Below are 17,797 nucleotides of genomic sequence, written 5' to 3'. Positions count from 1 at the left end.
AAGATCCCCATCCACCTACTCATTATCTTCCCGCTCCTCCTACCCATGTCCACCATGATCCCCATCCACCTACCCATCATCTTCCCGCTACTCCTACCCATGGCCACCATGATCCTCATCCCCCGACTCATCTTCCTGCTCCTCCTACCCATGGCCACCACGATCCCCATCCACCTACTCACCTTCCTGCTCCTCCTACCCATGGCTACCACGATCCCCATCCACCTACTCATCTTCTTTCCACTACTCCTACCCATGGCCACCATGATCCCCATCCACCTATCCATTTCCTGCTCCTCCTACCCCTGGCTACCACGATCCCCATCCACCTACTCATCATCTTTCCACTACTCCTACCCATGGCCACCATGATCCCCATCCATCTACTGATTATCTTCCCGCTCCTCCTACCTATGGCCACCATGATCCCCATCCCCCGACTCATCTTCCTGCTCCTCCTACCCATGGCTACCACGATCCCCATCCACCTACTCATCATCTTCCCACAACTCCTACCCATGGCCACCATGATCCCCATCCACCTACTCACCTTCCTGCTCCTCCTACCCATGGCCACCATGATTCCCATCCACCTACTCATCTTCCCAGTACTCCTACCCATGGCCACCACGATCCCCATCCACCTACTCATTATCTTCCTGCTCCTCCTACCCATGGCTACCACGATCCCCATCCACCTACTCACCTTCCTGCTCCTCCTACCCATGGCCACCATGATCCCCATCCACCTACCCATCATCTTCCCACTACTCCTACCCATGGCCACCATGATCCCCATCCACCTACTCATCTTCCTGCTCCTCCTACCCATGGCTACCACGATCCCCATCCACCTACTCATTATCTTCCTGCTCCTCCTACCCATGGCTACCACGATCCCCATCCACCTACTCACCTTCCTGCTCCTCCTACCCATGGCCACCATGATCCCCATCCACCTACCCATCATCTTCCTACTACTCCTACCCATGGCCACCATGATCCCCATCCCCCGACTCATCTTCCTGCTCCTCCTACCCATGGCTACCACGATCCCCATCCACCTACTCATCATCTTCCCACAACTCCTACCCATGGCCACCATGATCCCCATCCACCTACTCACCTTCCTGCTCCTCCTACCCATGGCCACCATGATTCCCATCCACCTACTCATCTTCCCAGTACTCCTACCCATGGCCACCACGATCCCCATCCACCTACTCATCATCTTCCCACTACTCCTACCCATGGCCACCATGATCCCCATCCACCTACTCACCTTCCTGCTCCTCCTACCCATGGCTACCAAGATCCCCATCCACCTACTCATTATCTTCCCGCTCCTCCTACCCATGTCCACCATGATCCCCATCCACCTACCCATCATCTTCCCGCTACTCCTACCCATGGCCACCATGATCCTCATCCCCCGACTCATCTTCCTGCTCCTCCTACCCATGGCCACCACGATCCCCATCCACCTACTCACCTTCCTGCTCCTCCTACCCATGGCTACCATGATCCCCATCCACTTATTCATCATCTTCCTGCTTCTCCTACCCATGGCCACCATGATACCCATCCACCTACCCATCATCTTCCCGCTCCTCCTACCCATGGCTACCACGATCCCCATCCACCTACTCATCATCTTCCCGCTACTCCTACCCATGGCCACCATGATCCCCATCCCCCGACTCATCTTCCTGCTCCTCCTACCCATGGCTACCATGATCCCCATCCACCTACTCATCATCTTCCCACTACTACCCATGGCCACCATGATCCCCATCCACCTACTCACCTTCCTGCTTCTCCTACCCATGGCCACCATGATTCCCATCCACCTACTCATCTTCCCAGTACTCCTACCCATGGCAACCATGATCCCCATCCACCTACTCATCATCTTCCTGCTACTCATACCCATGGCCACTACGATCCCCATCCACCTACTCATCATCTTCCCGATACTCCTACCCATGGCCACCACGTTCCCCATCCACTTATTCATCATCTTCCTGCTTCTCCTAACCGTCTGCACCATGATCTCCTCCACCTACTCATCATTCTCCTGTTCCTCCTATCCATCCCCACCATGATCCCAATCCAACTACTCATCCTCCTGCTTCTAACCATCCCCACCATGATCACAGTGCTTCTCCTACCCATCCCCAACATGATCCCCTCCATCTATTCCTACCCATCTGCACCATCATCCGCCTGCTCCTCTTACCCATCCCCCCCCATGATCTCCCTCCACTGACTCATCCCACCCATGATCTCACTATTTCTTCTTACCCAATCCTACCATGAACCTCCTAACCATCCCTACCATGATCTCCTCCACCTCCTTCTGCTCCTCCCACTCATTGCCACCATGGTCCCACCACTTCTCCTACCCATCCCTGCCATGATCCTCCCTCACTTGCACATCCTTCTTCTCCTCTTACCCATCCCTACCATGATTCTCCTGCTCCTCCTGTCCAACCCCATGATCTTCTCCATCTACTCATGTTCCTGCTTCTCTCATCCATCCCCACTGTGATCCCCCTCCATCTCCTATTTCTTCTGCTCCTACAAAATTATCACTCTGATTCCCTCCTGTACTTCCTCTCCACTATGCCCTTCATTCTTTTGATTCTATCCTTCCTCAACCTGATCCTCCTCAATTTACTCATTTTTCTGAACCGTAGTCTGAAACCACCTCTAACTTCTCTTGGTCTTCCTCTTCCTCTTCTTCCTCTCCCTCATCCTCTTCTTCATCCATCTCTTGTGTTACATCTTCCTAAATCCTTCTCATTCTCTCATCTCACACCTCTCAATGGTCAGGAGATATTAAAGTTAAATATTAAGGAGAAAATGTTTTTAGTAACACTTCAAATATCTTTCCAACACAGTGACTAAGGCTGTGTGTTTTAAGATGCTCTGGGTGCAGTTTGAGCAAGGGACCTTTGAATAAAAAACAATGAGCGAGTTTATAAATGGTTCTTTGACTTATATTTCATCATCTGATGGAGAAACTTTTAAACATTGCCCTTAAAATGAATCTCCAAATGAGCGCATCAGATAATTTGTGGACAGAACTACATAATCTGACCCCGAAGTAATACGTTCATCTGACAACATCATCAGGATGAAGGTTTAAGAAACTGTAAAGAAAAGAATGGTAATTCTGTTTACAGATTGCAGAATATACTCTTGTAATTTTTCTGGAGTGCCACCATTATTCTTTTCGCTTTATAAATAAAGACATGGTTCCTTGCCCAAGGACTCTACAATCTAAATCACATTACATCCAAAAAACTACTTTAAAAGAACATTAAAGTGTGCAGAGTCAAGCACTCAGAAGTTAGGAAATGCCAGAATAAGGTTGCCTGGGCAATTTAAATTTATCCTCATTGTGCATAAGTATTATGATATAGTCATCAATAACATGATTGCACAATATTTCTTTCAACAGGACCCTTGCTCACTGAATAGGCAACTATATATTGTTTCTTTTAATCCCCATCATTCAGTGTGTGACCTCATGCCTTATTTACAGCACACTGTCCAAGTTCTGCACTCGATACAGAAGTATTGATTTCCTCATGGGCTTTTTCCATGGCACTCTCGTAGTATTTTATGGTTTGGCTATACCGGGACACTCAAGAAAATTAATCCAAATGAACTAAAGGTGTGAATTTACGATGGATTAATTAAACCTCATGTCACAACCCTGTTTTTTGCTACCGGCTGCCACCACCAAGCTTCTCACTGGAAATTTTATCTCTCGGGATACCTCCCCTTGCCCCTTTGCTCCCTTGTTACAAGGACCATATCCCCAAGCCACTGCAGAAATCCCCATTCACCACAGCTCTACACTGGACTGAATTAAGAAATTTGTAATTTATTATTTATAATTAACATATGAATGAACTCCGGTACTGATCCACCAGCAGGGCCCATTATCCTTTCCAAGCCCTGGAAAGGATTATTTCCTACCCAGTTCTCCCACTCTGGTCTCACCCTCTCAGCAGCCCAGACTTCGATCATCCCTGATGGATCATTCGTGGGGGTCTGGAGAGATCTTTCTTGGCAAGATCAGCCAGCCTGGACCAAATCTCCTTCAGTCTCCATCCTCACCCCTCCAACTGCTGACTGTTGAGCAAACATTCCAGGTCGCTCCTAGCAACCCCATGGACCCACACAGATCCCTTAGGTTTCATACCACTATCTCACTTCCACCCACATATTTTATCTCCCATATGCCCAAAATAATACGAAACACAACACATACCCTAACATTCTCCATGCCTCATTAAATCCCTCTGTGAATGGTCTTATTCAGAATTAAAGTGCCCATAATTTGGTTTGCTTAATTCAATTTGAATTAAGATAAACAGAACTAAAGTCACTTTAATTCTGAATAAGAGTGATCTACACAGGGAATTAATGCAATTTAACTAATCCGCTTTGAAAATTACTTTGGATTAATTTTCTGACTGTACCCATGTAGATGAGCCCTGATTTCTTTACAAACATTAATTAATGTATCTTCACAACATGCCTATAAGATAGTGTGGGGATAATACCACCTTACCACAAGGGGAACTGAGACACAAAGACTCAGGTAAGAAGTGTCAACCAATTTTGTGTGCCCAATTTGTGTGCCCAATTTAAGAAGCCTAGGGCCTGATTTTCAAAGTACTTGGCACTCTATAGCACTTCATGTGTTCACAGCAGAGCTCCTGTTGACCTCAGTTGCAGCTTAGTGGTCAGCACTTTTGCAAATCAGCACCAACCATCTCAGATTGGGTACCTAGAAAATAAGGACCATGCACTGGCCACGTGTTGAAATTTTGTTTTAAGTGACACACCCAGCATCACACAGGAACTCTGCAGCAGAGGCACAGATGGAATCCAGTTCCCTAAGGCACCATTCAATTGCCTGATCTGTGAGACCATTTGTTCTCTTACTGCAATCCCGACTCATTCACTGCACACCTTCCTTCCAACTTCTGCAGCAAATGAAGCAGAGGTCCTCAGATAATAGTGTCCTCCATAACACAATCCTGATTTATCCCCTGAGTAGATCCATCCTGAGCACTAAATGAGGCAGATGATTTGTGGAAAAATTAGTATGTGATCATGTAATTAAAGACTGAAGCATAATGCATATGCACAAGGGGGTCAAATTCAAGTTGCACAGGATTCTGGCATTTCCTAACTTTTCAAGGCTTGACTTTGCAACCTTAATAATGTTCTTTACACACAGTTTATTGTGTGTAATTTCTTAATTTTTTAAAAAAACTTAAACACTGAAAAAAACAAAAATTTCATCCTGTGAAATTATACTGCCTCACACCACATGGGTCACCAACAGGATTGGAATCTTTAGATACACAGCACAGTCCTCTATCACTTGAGCTAATGGAGTAACTGATAGAGTAACAGTCTATCTGCTATGTGGATCCGTCATTAGAAGAGGGTGAGACACTTTGCCAGTGGGTTTCACAGCTATTCGCTAGACAGTAAAGGAAAATGGAGGCTCAGACATGATGGGTTCATTTCCAGGATCTGGAGGGAAATGTACTTTTAGTTATTACAGACCCTTCTATCCCTGTCTTCCTGTCATCTTCTGCTCCTATCCCCACTTCCTCAGCTCCTCCTTGTCCCCTTTGCTGCAGCTATCCATCCCCCATCTACTTCATTTTCCCTGTCCCATGTTCCCTCATCCTCCTCTATTCCTGGCTCTTGCCCCTTTCTCCCTTCTTTCTGATGCCCAACCCCTGCTACTTCCACCCCTCTCCCAGTTCCTGCTCCTAATTCTCTAGGTTTTTAAACCTCCTCTCCCCCATGCTTTTACCTATGTCTCCCTGCCCACCATCTCTTTCCCCCTCATGCACCCACTTCTCGCCCCTCTGCATTGAAATCAGGCAACTTCCTCCTTCTCCTCCATTCTGCTTGGCTTGCCAACTGCACTGAGGGCACAGGAGAGAGTCTCTTGGTTTGATGCCTGGTGCCACAGTGGCCTGCAACAGCTGTGAACAGCAACTGGAAGGAAAGTCTTGCTAAAGTCCCTGCAACCCTGGACTGGAGCATGCTCATTTGCTCTGTGGGGACAGTGCATGTACTGTCTGTCTCCATATAGGAGCTGTCAAGTATTGGAATATGCTCGTTGCCAACAAAATCTACAGAGAATTTAGCTGCCAAACTGACAAGTGTCTAGTGAGCAAGTGCAAACTGAGATTTCTCAGACACTTATGAATTGGCCCAATTGGAGCACATTTTCAGAGGGACAGCGAAATCCACCGCCATGATACTATGGTGTCTCTCTGCCAAATTTCAAGTCCCTGCTCCAAAGCATGGAGGTCCTAAAGTCTGTCAATTAAATGATTGTAAATTGTTTAATCTGGGCCAAATAATAAAATAATAGGAATAATACCTAGCTCTCATATAGAATTTGTCATCAATAGATCTCAAAGCACTTTACAAAGGAGGCGAGTATCATTATTCCTAATTTTACAGATGGGGACACTGAGGCACAGTGAGGCGAAGTAACTTGCCCAACATAGGTTACTGACCTATCACTGGTGACCTCTGCACATTCACATTCCTGGGGTGCACTGATAGTGCATCTTGAACAGCTGAACCTTCTCATAGCAGGGCCCGCTGAGTGCTCTCATGCCCCCTCCTGCCCTTCCCTTCACTGCACATTCTCAGGGCAAGGCTATAAAATGATCTTTGTGCTTTGGCATCCTCAGTTCCTTCCTCCGCCTGCCCAGGTCCAAAGTGGAAATTATGACTCTGATGAGGACAAAGGGAAGGAGGGTGGGGAGTGTGAATGTGCAGAGACCATCTTGAAAAGCTCTGGTTCTTTGAAGAAGAAGCTTCATTTCTTCTTTGAGCGGCCTCTGCATATTCCCACTCTTGGGATAGTTTGATTAGCAGCACTCTCGTCTGCAGAGGCTGAGGTTACACAGCAATTGTAATACTGCTTTCCCAAAACGGGCATCCACTCTAGCTACCAGATCCAGGAAGTACTGTTTTGAAACAGTATGAATTGAGCTAGATATAATTGCCTGCCCCTTTTTATTGTCCACATAAAAGATAAACAGCCTCAATGATTTCCTGAATTTCTTAGACCTAGTCAAATAAAAGCTAACACTCTCTTTACCTCTAACATGTATAACTTCCTTCACCTGGAAGAGAATGAGGTTGGGGAAAAGATACTGGCAAGTTACTGGACTGATTGAGATAGAATTCTGTTACCACCTTGGGGAGGAATTTAGGGTGTAGGTAGAGGACCACTTTATCCTTGGGGAACACCGTAAATGGCAGGTTAGCCACACAAGCTTGTGGCTTGCTTACTTTTCTAGCAGATGTAATGGCCTGTCTTCACTGAAAAGTGAAATAGGGAACATTCCCGCAAAGGTTCAAAGGGAGGTATCGTGAGCTGAGTAGGTAAAAAGAAGAGATCCCATGTTGATGTAGGTTCTTTGACTAGAGAGTAGATGTTTCTTATTCCTTCAGGAATCTTTTTTCTGGGTCATGACTAAATGCAGTCTTATAATCAATTAATATGTGGTGAATAGATAAAGCTACAAGATGCACTCTTACGTACATTATAGAGAGCCCTAAGGATTTTAAGTGAAATAGGCATGCCAATATAGATTGAATAGGAGGTGACACTGAGTTAATATTATTAGTCCATTGAGAAAGCCTTTTCCACTTAAGATCATGATATCTGTGGGTTAAGTGTTTCCTGTAGTTTAAGAATCTCCTGAACTTTTTCTGTGCAAGACATTTCCAGGTCTGACAGAGTATCGTGACCTGTGCTCTGCTGCGAAGAGAGTATGGGTATGTGTTCTGCTGTGTCAATATATCTGTGATTACCGGGCTAGATCGATAGATCCCTTGTGATAACTGTAAAAGGTCTGAAAAACACTGTTGTTTTACCCAGGTGGAAGCAATCAAAACAACCTGTCTTGTGTTATTTTCTTGGTGACTCTCTGAATAAGAAGATATGGGGAGAATGCATAAACAGGACTTAGACTATGTCTACCCCATCACTTTTGTCAGTATAACTTACGTCGCTCTGGGGTGTGAAAAAAAACCACACCCCTGAGTGACATAAGTTACACTAACAGAAGTGCTGGTGTGGACAGCACTATGTCAGCGAGAGAGTTTCTCCCGCCAACATGGCTACCGCCGCTCATTGGGGGTGGTTTAATTTTGTCGATGGGAGACTTCTCTCCTGTCGGCATAAAGCGGCTACATGAGAGATCTTAGAGCAGCTCAGCTGCATCAGTACAGCTGTGCTGCTGTAAGCCCTCTAATGTAGACATGGCCTTAGTATAGTAAAAATGCATCCAGTATGAACTGATTGTGCGCTTGTGCTCTTGAGCAAAACTTTCAACGTTTGAAATTATGTCTTGTTGCAAATAGGTCTATCTTTTGCTAGGCCCAGAGAGAGAAGTTCTTGTCTGCCACAGAGTTCTTCCTTCACTGTTTGTGCTGATCTTAAAAGTCCTCACTCAGACGATCCACAAAAACATTGTCTTTGCCTGCAGTATGGAGAGCTATAGGATAAATTTAATGCCGATTACACCAGTCCCACAATGCCATAGCTTCTTTGTTTAGGTGGCTGGAATGAACTCTCCTTTGCTTTTTCACAAGTAACATTGCTGGTGTATTGTCTGTGACTAGTTGTACCACTCTGCTTTGCAGATGAGGGAGAAATGACTTTGCAGATGAAGGAGAAAGCCGAACAAATTGCTGTCGATTCTAGTATGTTGATATGAAGATTCTTTTCCCAGGGGTTCCAATGACCATGAATGATCAGGTTCTTTAAGTGAGGTCTCCCAGTCCAAATCGGATGGTAGCCAACAAAGCTGGAGGGTTGAATGCTACCCCTCTAATGACGTTTGTGGTGCTGAGTCCACCATGTGAGGGATATATACACCCTTTCCCCCCCGTATTATATTGTCAATTTCATAAACATGCTGTCGGTGTCTGGCAAGTAGTATTTTGCTAGCCAGCATTGAAGAGTTCTCATCTTAGGGTGAGTACATGGGGTTACATAAGTGGCCAGAGGTATGAGGCCCATTAACTTGAGGAAGAACATCACTATTTGGCAAACTTCTCCTGTAATACTGCTATTGCTGTAAAGATTCTTAGAAACCTTTCTTCTGAGAGGAAAGCCTTGTTGAGAATCCAGATCTGCTTGTATAAAAGGTATAATCTGGTTAGGAACTATGCGTGCCTTCTTCAAGTTTATTTTGAGCCCTATTTTTTGGAATATGGAACATGTGATGTTTGTAGAATGCCTCTTCTTAGTTGCTTCTGGGAGAATGTCTCGATGAGACAACCATCTAAGTACAGGTAATCATGGATACGTGTTGCCCTTCTCAGTCCTTTGTTTAACAAGGCCAGTAATGTCTCCCATTCAGACCCTCCTCAGCTGTTGGATACACAATGCAATCAAGATTGACCTGACTTTATATCTTCCCCTGCCGAAGGGCAGATTGGGTACATGCACCTTGTAGCAGAAGGGCCTGGAGTCAGTTCTGTTGCTCCTTTCTGGATGTAGAGGTGAAGGTGCTGCATATGGAGCAGTGAGAGGCAGAAGATGGCCTTCCCTCAAGCAGGCCAGACACTGCACATGAGTGTCTGAGGCAGGGAACACAGCAGGGCAAGAGGTGCACCTCTTGCTTCTTTTCCTCCAGTTCCACCATGGAAACCATGAATCCATGCTGAAGCAAGAGATCCAATATTCTTAATAGTTAAAGTAATCCAAAAGATAATAGATACAATAAGATAATAAAATATTCTAAAATCTAACCTAAACAAATTGAAAAACTAGCTTACTAAAAAACAAAAACAAAACAAAACCCAACAACGAGAGTCCTGTAGCACTTTAAAGACTAACAAATTTAATTTCTGCAGGCATAAGCTGACGAAGTGGGTTACAGCCCACGAAAGCTTATGCCTGCAGAAATTAAATTTGTTAGTCTTTAAAGTGCTACAGGACTCTCGTTGTTTTTGCTGTATACAGACTAACACGGCTACCCCTCTGTAGCTTACTAAAGCAATATTGGGAGCAATCCATTCTGCTGAATCTGTGTTGAATTGATCCGGCAAGATTTGTAATCTGTCTGCTACCATGGTTGGAAGGAACTGTGGTGGCTGAAGCCCCCCCCCACACTCCCCGTTTTATAGCCTCTCACTTGGAACATTCGGGAACTGGGAGGGAAGAGGCAGAGGCTGCATGAAAGCACTCTGAGGGATCCTGCTATGAGAAGCATCCAGTGTCCAAGCTGCACTGTTGGCCTGGGAATGTACAGAGATTAACAATCTAGTAAAACTTTACTGGAAATTGAACTTGTTTTTCCCCAGCAAGGATGGATTAGTAAAGCAGCAATGCATCAGTTTACATTATGAAGGCTTTTAGCAGCGAGAGGAAAAATTAGGAAGGTTTGGGAGGCTGTTTGTTTGTTTCTTTTTAAATAAAAAGCTTAAATTCTGCAGAACACAAAAATTGCCATTAGATCCTAAATCCAAAATTCCTAGCTTACCTGGTCAAGTTTCAAAATTTGGGACTTTTGAGATTTATGCAAACATTACCTAATCTTTTTCAGAGAGTTGGAAATAGCAGAGAACAGAAAGTACTTAACCTTCACCCACATAAACTCCCTTCATCTTTTGGATACTAACATAGGCACATGTGGAAAATTCCTCTCAGCGGTTAAGAGAGAAAAATACAAATAACTACGTTATTCTTTGCTACATTTTTATCATATTTGTCTTTCATGTTAGAAAAAAAAGTCCCATGATGAAAGCAAACAAGAACTTCTATAGAACAGAATATATTCTTATTTGAAAAGAGGACTGTGACAGGGTGTATGAACCCCATACTAAAAGGGAAGGGGCTTGGGAGGCTCTATGTGCTAAAGTAGCCCCACCCCTCCAGCCCTGCAAATTATGCATGGTAGGAAGAAGGGATTTGGAGGAAGCTGCAGTCTGCAGGTGAGAAGCTCTGAGAAAGGAATGAATGGAGTGGCTCCTGAAATAGTAGGAGGAACCTTCTTTCCAGGTACCTTCTGGCTCTGCGAGGAGTCCAGCAAACCTTAGGGGCAAGCCCACTAGGTAAAGACTGACTTGGCTACTCAGCCGTAAGGACTCCACCTAAGCTGATACCAAGGCACCCATGAATTAAAGTGGTGCCTCAGACAGTTTTGCTTTATACTGACCCCAGGATGGGCTTGTTTTGTGTTAAACCTGCATTTTTGTTTTTTCCCTACCCATAAACCAAGTAGATAGACCCACAAGGGTGGGACACGCTACAAGGATTAAGAGGCTGTGGCCTGTATTAGGCTATCCCTATTGACATTCTTTTTACAAGCACCCAACAACACACACACACTCACTCACTCACTCTCTCTCTCTCTCTCTCAACTACAGTAACTATTACATCATTTCATCTCAGCTGAGGAAGTGTACTTAAAACCATGCTGTCCCTCAGCTGTCAGAAAGTAAATACATATTTTAATGAGTACATTTTAATATTTCTTGATATGACCATTGCTGATATTAACATTTCTTGATAAGACCAAATATGCAGCATGTGGGTTTTTAACAAGTCTTGGAATAGTGAGAAAATCTGAAATCATTGCAACCAGTTCTCTCTGAGTAGGATTCAAGTGCCTTAATTTAATTTGTTTTTGCCCAAGTTTATGTTGTCTTCTAATGGCACTGAAAAAGAATGTGACTGTGACAAAAGCAGAGGTGTTCTTAACTATTAATGCTGCGTCTGGATCTGTCACTAGCATGGTGTTCCTGTACTGTAAATGGGCTGGATATTTCACCTTTGGTTCTAACTGGGCAACAAAGTCTGCTTAACATAGGGAAAGCAGGAGGAGGCCCTTTTTAATAGTCAGCTAACAGTTTACACTTAATGGTTATCAAAAGACAATGCCAGGGCAGGTAGCCTTAATGGCTCCTGAGGGAGCCCCAACACCAGTTTGAAGAGGATGAGTCAGACTTTATTCCTTGATATACCAGGGTGGAATTCTCTTTATCTTTGCACCTCAAAACAATATGTACATATTGGCCAAACTTATAACAGAGGAAAACCCATCTTTTCCCTATTTGTTCTTGAAGGACAAAGGTTCCAGGTAGTTTCTTCTTGCTAACTGCAGCTTGTGGCTCCCCATGCATTGACGGCTCAGGGGAGGTAACAGTACTTTGGAGTTCAGCAACTTAGTCCACCAAGTTCTGGACCTACTGAGTCAATTCCATTTCAGTATTCACTATCAAAGCCTTGGGTGCCAATATGTGTACTGCGCTGGTTGATATGGATGATTTTTCTCAACAAAGTCTGATTTTCTTCCTCTTCCCAGGCTTGTCTCTCAGTCAAAGTGTAACAAAGACTTCATCTTATTGTCCCTTAGAACTTGAACCAGTCTAGCATGGTCCATTTGCTAAGGAGACACTCTTCCCTCCACAACAGCTTTTTGTTACAGTTTGTCCAATCTGTGTATACGGACTTTGAGTTTTTCCTGTTCCTGTTAACTGTAGTTGTGCAATCTGTAATATAGATCCTTGGTGCTTTCCATACCGCGAAATGTGCTGTCAAGGGCCACTTGATAGTCATGCACACTGAACTTGGGAATTCTGATTCTCAAAGTGCAAGCAACATCTAAAGCTGGATTCTAGAGGCCTTTCACTCGAGCTTTCTTTTCTCTATATCTGGCATGTGCCACTGATGAATCATTTTAATAACATGTTCAAGCCATGTGTCAAAGCCCTCTTCACCAGGCAAGACAACAGCACCCTCTGTAAATAACCTGCGCTGTGATAAGGCACAGTTTCTAAATGGTGCTGCATAACCTTCTCTAATGCTCTCCCCAGAGCCTTTGCCAATTTACCAGATGACAGAGTAGCACCCAGGGATGGGTCTGAGAATGAAAGTCCAGCAAGCGCTTCACATCTGCCAGAACCTCACAATCTTTGCCTCTCTTTCTCCAAGAAAGCCAACATTTTCTTTAAAAACTCTAACCTGGAGAGGTGGGGGGTGGGGGGGGGAGGGAGAAGAAGAGGGCAGGCATCCAGAGATTATAGATTTACACAAGCGGTTTTCTACTGCTATCTCAATGGGAACATCTAGGTGCTCCATTAGTGCTGGCAGCTCACACAATGCTGTATAATGATCCTCCTCTCTTCTAAAGATGAACTCATACACCTCGCATTTGCCCCAGCACATTACAGCTACCCACAAGGTTGTCTCAGCTGTGCCCTCATTATAAGCTTCAGCTATATCCAGGGCCAAAGGGGCTTTCTTGGGGCCTATGAATTCTTTTGTACCAGTCTTCTAACACCTACTCTGCCATAATGCAAAAATAAATTTCCCAAAATACAACAAAATTATCCCTTTCCTAATTAGTGGACTTGCCCAAGACTCTCCTTGCAAAGGGTACTAACTTAGAGATCCTTGATGAGCCCCCAAAATATAACCCTTCCACAGGGTGCCAATGGCAGCAACAAGGGCTGGGTTCATTCTGTCTAGCAGTCGTTTCTCTAAAAATAAGCCCCACCCAGCATGATACTTTAATTTCTAACTCTGGGAAATTAAAATAAAACCTCCCTAGTCACCTTTGCAGGTAGTTCTACCCAACTCACAAGCACTCAGCAATCCTTTCAGAACATGAAACATAAGTAACTTTTATTTGGTGAAGAGGGGAAAATCCAAGAAACATAAAAAACCCTGCTATATTGACATACAACGAAGTGGGCAACCCCAATCAGAGCATCAAGAATTTGATCTCCCTCTTTCCCCCCGACAGTTCCAAATAAAATTTTTCCAGTTTATGAAGATTTCCATTCTTAGTCCCACCACAAATCCCATCCACCTAAAATTGCACCCATGAGTCCACTTATACTCAGTGGTAGTAAAGGAACATCATGGGGTGACTTTCCTCAGCCAGTATGCTCCACTCCAGAAAGAACCACTCTACCATGATCTGTTCTTATGTGCAGCTACTTGGTCCAGTTCTATGATATCATCTCAGCTTCTGCTTGTCTGATGAGCTGGGGCACAGAAGAGGCATTTCAGTGCGGCCACCATTTGTCAGATCTCACCATGAAATCAAATATGTGCAACCAGTCCAGTCAGACCTTACTGCAAAGTCATCTGTGGATCACTGCTTCCACCATGATCCAGTCCAGTCCCAAAGATTTATTCCACAGAGAGTGCAGAATCTCCAGGTGAGGAACCCAGAGCAAAACAACCTTTAAACAGAACCCTTGCTTCTTGGATGCAGACCTTTTCCTCCACGTCTCTGAACAGCTTGGATTCCATTACCAAACCTGTACTCTCAGGGTAGTCACCTCACTAAAGGACATATCCAGCCCAATTCCTATACTTTTTCATGAGTACAGTAATAATAATAATCTTATTTATACAATCAAAGCAAACAAATTCCTGTCAAAGCAACAAAACTCTGTAGTTGGAATTATGGGTAAACACAAGTGTAGTCTACTTAAATGAAGCTTGACGATGCTGGCTTTTCCCATTCTCTCCTATAGAGGAAAAGAGAGAGTTGTGCCCAAACATGTCTTGTGACACTGGGGCTTCCACAACTAATAAAATATTACTAGGAGTTTTTTGCTTTGCAGATGTCAATTAGCAACATCAAGAGACTATTTAAGAGTCCTTGGCACTTTCAGAGTCTTAGTGAAGGGAAATTTTATGATTGTATGTCTTTAATAATTCTCTCTTATAATTAAGGGTGCTCCTTGTCATCCTGCTTGTACACACAAACACACATATGTCTCTGCCTTCCTCATCCTTCCCAAAACATTTAAGCAAAAATTTAAAGCAATTTGCATACTATTACATACACACACAAACTATGTTAAAAGAACATTAAGGTTGCATAATCAAGTGCTCAAATTAGGAAATGGCTGAATTAAGATTGCCTTAATTCACTCCCATTGCTTCTATGCATTGATCACATACTTTTTTCCACAGGGCAACAGTCACGCTATCTGGAGTGGCTCACAACTGTGAGTGCCAAACTGTCAAGAAGCAGGAGATACCCCAAATTGGTTGTATGTTCTATAATTAGATTTCACCAACCCAGTAACAAATATGAACTCCTGAAGTACTAAAACAATCTTACCATGGAGTCACAGATGGTGTCCTTCGGCATTCCAGTCTGTTTTAGCACCCAGGCAAGCTGGACTTAGTGATGGTTGGTTGTCATACTCCAAAGATCAGAAAATATTTAGGTTGCTGCCGTTCCCAAGAGACCAGTCACTTCCCCCAGCTCACTTAGATTTCACACTAAAGTCAATGCTTGTAGCCAGTCCTATAGTAAATTATCTAGGATTTATTAACTAAGAAAAGAAATGAGAGAGTTATTACAAGGTTAAAGCAGGCAAACATATATTCACAAATGAGTTACAGTCTATGGTTTCAAAAGGTGACAAAGTTGCAGTGATCTGTTGGCTCTGAATGTCCTTTAGGGCTAACAGAGATTGATCCTGGGGATCTCTGCTTCTGTTTTTTAGCTTCGTACCTGTGAAAATCCAAACAGCAAAAGAGATGAAAAATTTTCTTGTCAGCTATTTTTATTTCCTTCTTCCAGAATTCAAGCTGCTGGGACAAGCCCTTTTGCACCTACCCTTTTCATGGGTATAAGGAGCAATTAACAAAATCTTTATATTGTGATGTCTCACAATGACCCATTTAGTTCTTATAGGCCTTCTTGATGGAGAGGATCCCTCCTGACTGGGCTCACAGTTTGAGAGCAAACTTTTTTACAGTTATAAAGCAAAAACTTAAATATTGCCTTATAGTATGTGATAAAGAAATTATAAGTGAGATTATTGCATGCAGCAACTTACAAGCATTTCATAATGTCTAAATACTAAACACATTGTTGTAAGTCCAATACCCAATTTAACCGTACTAACACACGGGTAAGCTGCATTAGTTTCCAGCAATTAATTTGTCAGTGCTTGGCTGAGGTCTAAAGCCTTGGCAAGAGCTGGCCCCTGGTCTGGTAGCATCATCACCATTGCCTCGTTCAGTGCACAGGATGGACGGTGCTCACTTAATGAGCTTTTCAATACTTTGTTTTCTCCTCGCAGTACTGGGTGCTACTTGGGTCCAATGGCCACAGCATGTCACCTTAGCCATCCAGTTATTCCGGCACCACACCGCCTGCAAAACTGTCTTACAACAGGAGTCCCAGTCCTGCTGTGCATGTGCAAATAACTCTCTCTGGCTCATCAGCTTGGCTTGAGCTTCATTGTAGATCCAGTGAATAAACTTTTAAAATATTGCTTTCCCAAAAGTTGGAGTGCCAGGCACTAGCGTGATAGCAGGTGATATCAGTTTGAGCCCGAGGTGTGGACAAAAAATGTTATAACCATAACATTCTGATGTCACGGTATCTTAGCAATCCCTTGCTCAAACCTCAAATTTGGACCACTAATCCTGCCCTGTATCCTCATGAGGCACAGAAATCCGAGTAAGTAAGTTAAAATTGCAGTACATATCGCAACAGAAAACACAATAGGCTCAGTTTAATATTGTTACGCTCATTCATTTCTCAGTTTATAATAGTCACAAACATCACTTATCATATGTGCTGTTTGAAGACTTTTGAAAATCAACCCTATTACAATCTGATGCCATTTCAGCTATCCCCCGGCTTCAAGACCCTCTGATTCCCCCTCCCCCCATTCATGTTCTAGGAGAGTAGTGTGAGATGCTGTCTGTGATACTCAAGCTCAGATCCATTGGTCCAGAACTGACTGCTCCAATATTCTTGTACTTAGCATCAAACCCTAGAATACTACCAATTCCCTGATGCAGCCCCCAGACCAGCAGTGAGAGGAGAAATGCAGCAGAGGACTTGGAAGAAGACAGGCACCAACAACCACCTGGGCTGCCCTTATCCAGCTGCAGCATTCTACTTTACAACATTCTACAACCAACTCATCTGGGCATCAGTGGCATCTTCCAAGAAGATCTGCCCAACAAGTCTCCCCTTCGGAAGCACCTGGAAAGCGAAGTATGCTGCTGGTCAACCAGTTGTATGTGGCCTTCCTGAGAGCTAGGAGACCCTGTGAGCTTGCACCTGGGCCAAATCTGGGTATCTATGACCAAGTATCAGTTAGACCCAAAGATTATATAGAGATCCTGGTTACCCAGACTGCATGCATAAGGGTTCACAAATTTGCTGAGGCATACAGATAATTATTTCACTGTGAGTTGTGCCAAGTTGAGTGGTGTGAAAGAGGCCATTTTTGCTTTGCAGTGCATGTGGTGCTGCAGACGCCACAATGCGATTCAGTCTCCACAAGTCCATTTGGGTGTTCCAATTAGGCACCTGCCCTGACTAAGGGAACAGACCATTTACTTCCTCTCTTTCCCTTCTCCAAAAAAATTAAAAAGTGGGGTAGGTGTAGGAAGCCATGCAGAAATAGAAGGGCCTGCTCCTGTATGCTCTTAATCTTTTTCTTGAGATCCACATGGCTGTGTGATATATGTCAGTTTAGAGGGCCATTTTGTAGGAGGGCAAGGCCACCATGTTTGGTTCAGCAGAGTGATTAGGAGGAAATTCTGAGCTGATGCTTTTCTGCTCACCCTGTGGCTGGGAAGGGAGTGGGTAAAGGAGAACTTGGCTCTAAATGACTGTCCTGATTAAATGCCCCACGGTGTGTATGATTTATCTGCAGGCCAGTGTACTCTGGGTTATAGATCTTTTACAACTTTAAGAACACTGATCCCATGTGG

This window comes from Emydura macquarii, unplaced genomic scaffold (assembly GCF_026122565.2).
Source record: "Emydura macquarii macquarii isolate MOO-44397 ecotype Brisbane River unplaced genomic scaffold, CSIRO-AGI_Emac_v2 contig_2452, whole genome shotgun sequence".
Classification (NCBI taxonomy): domain Eukaryota; kingdom Metazoa; phylum Chordata; order Testudines; family Chelidae; genus Emydura; species Emydura macquarii.
This window is presented reverse-complemented; position numbering follows the sequence as displayed.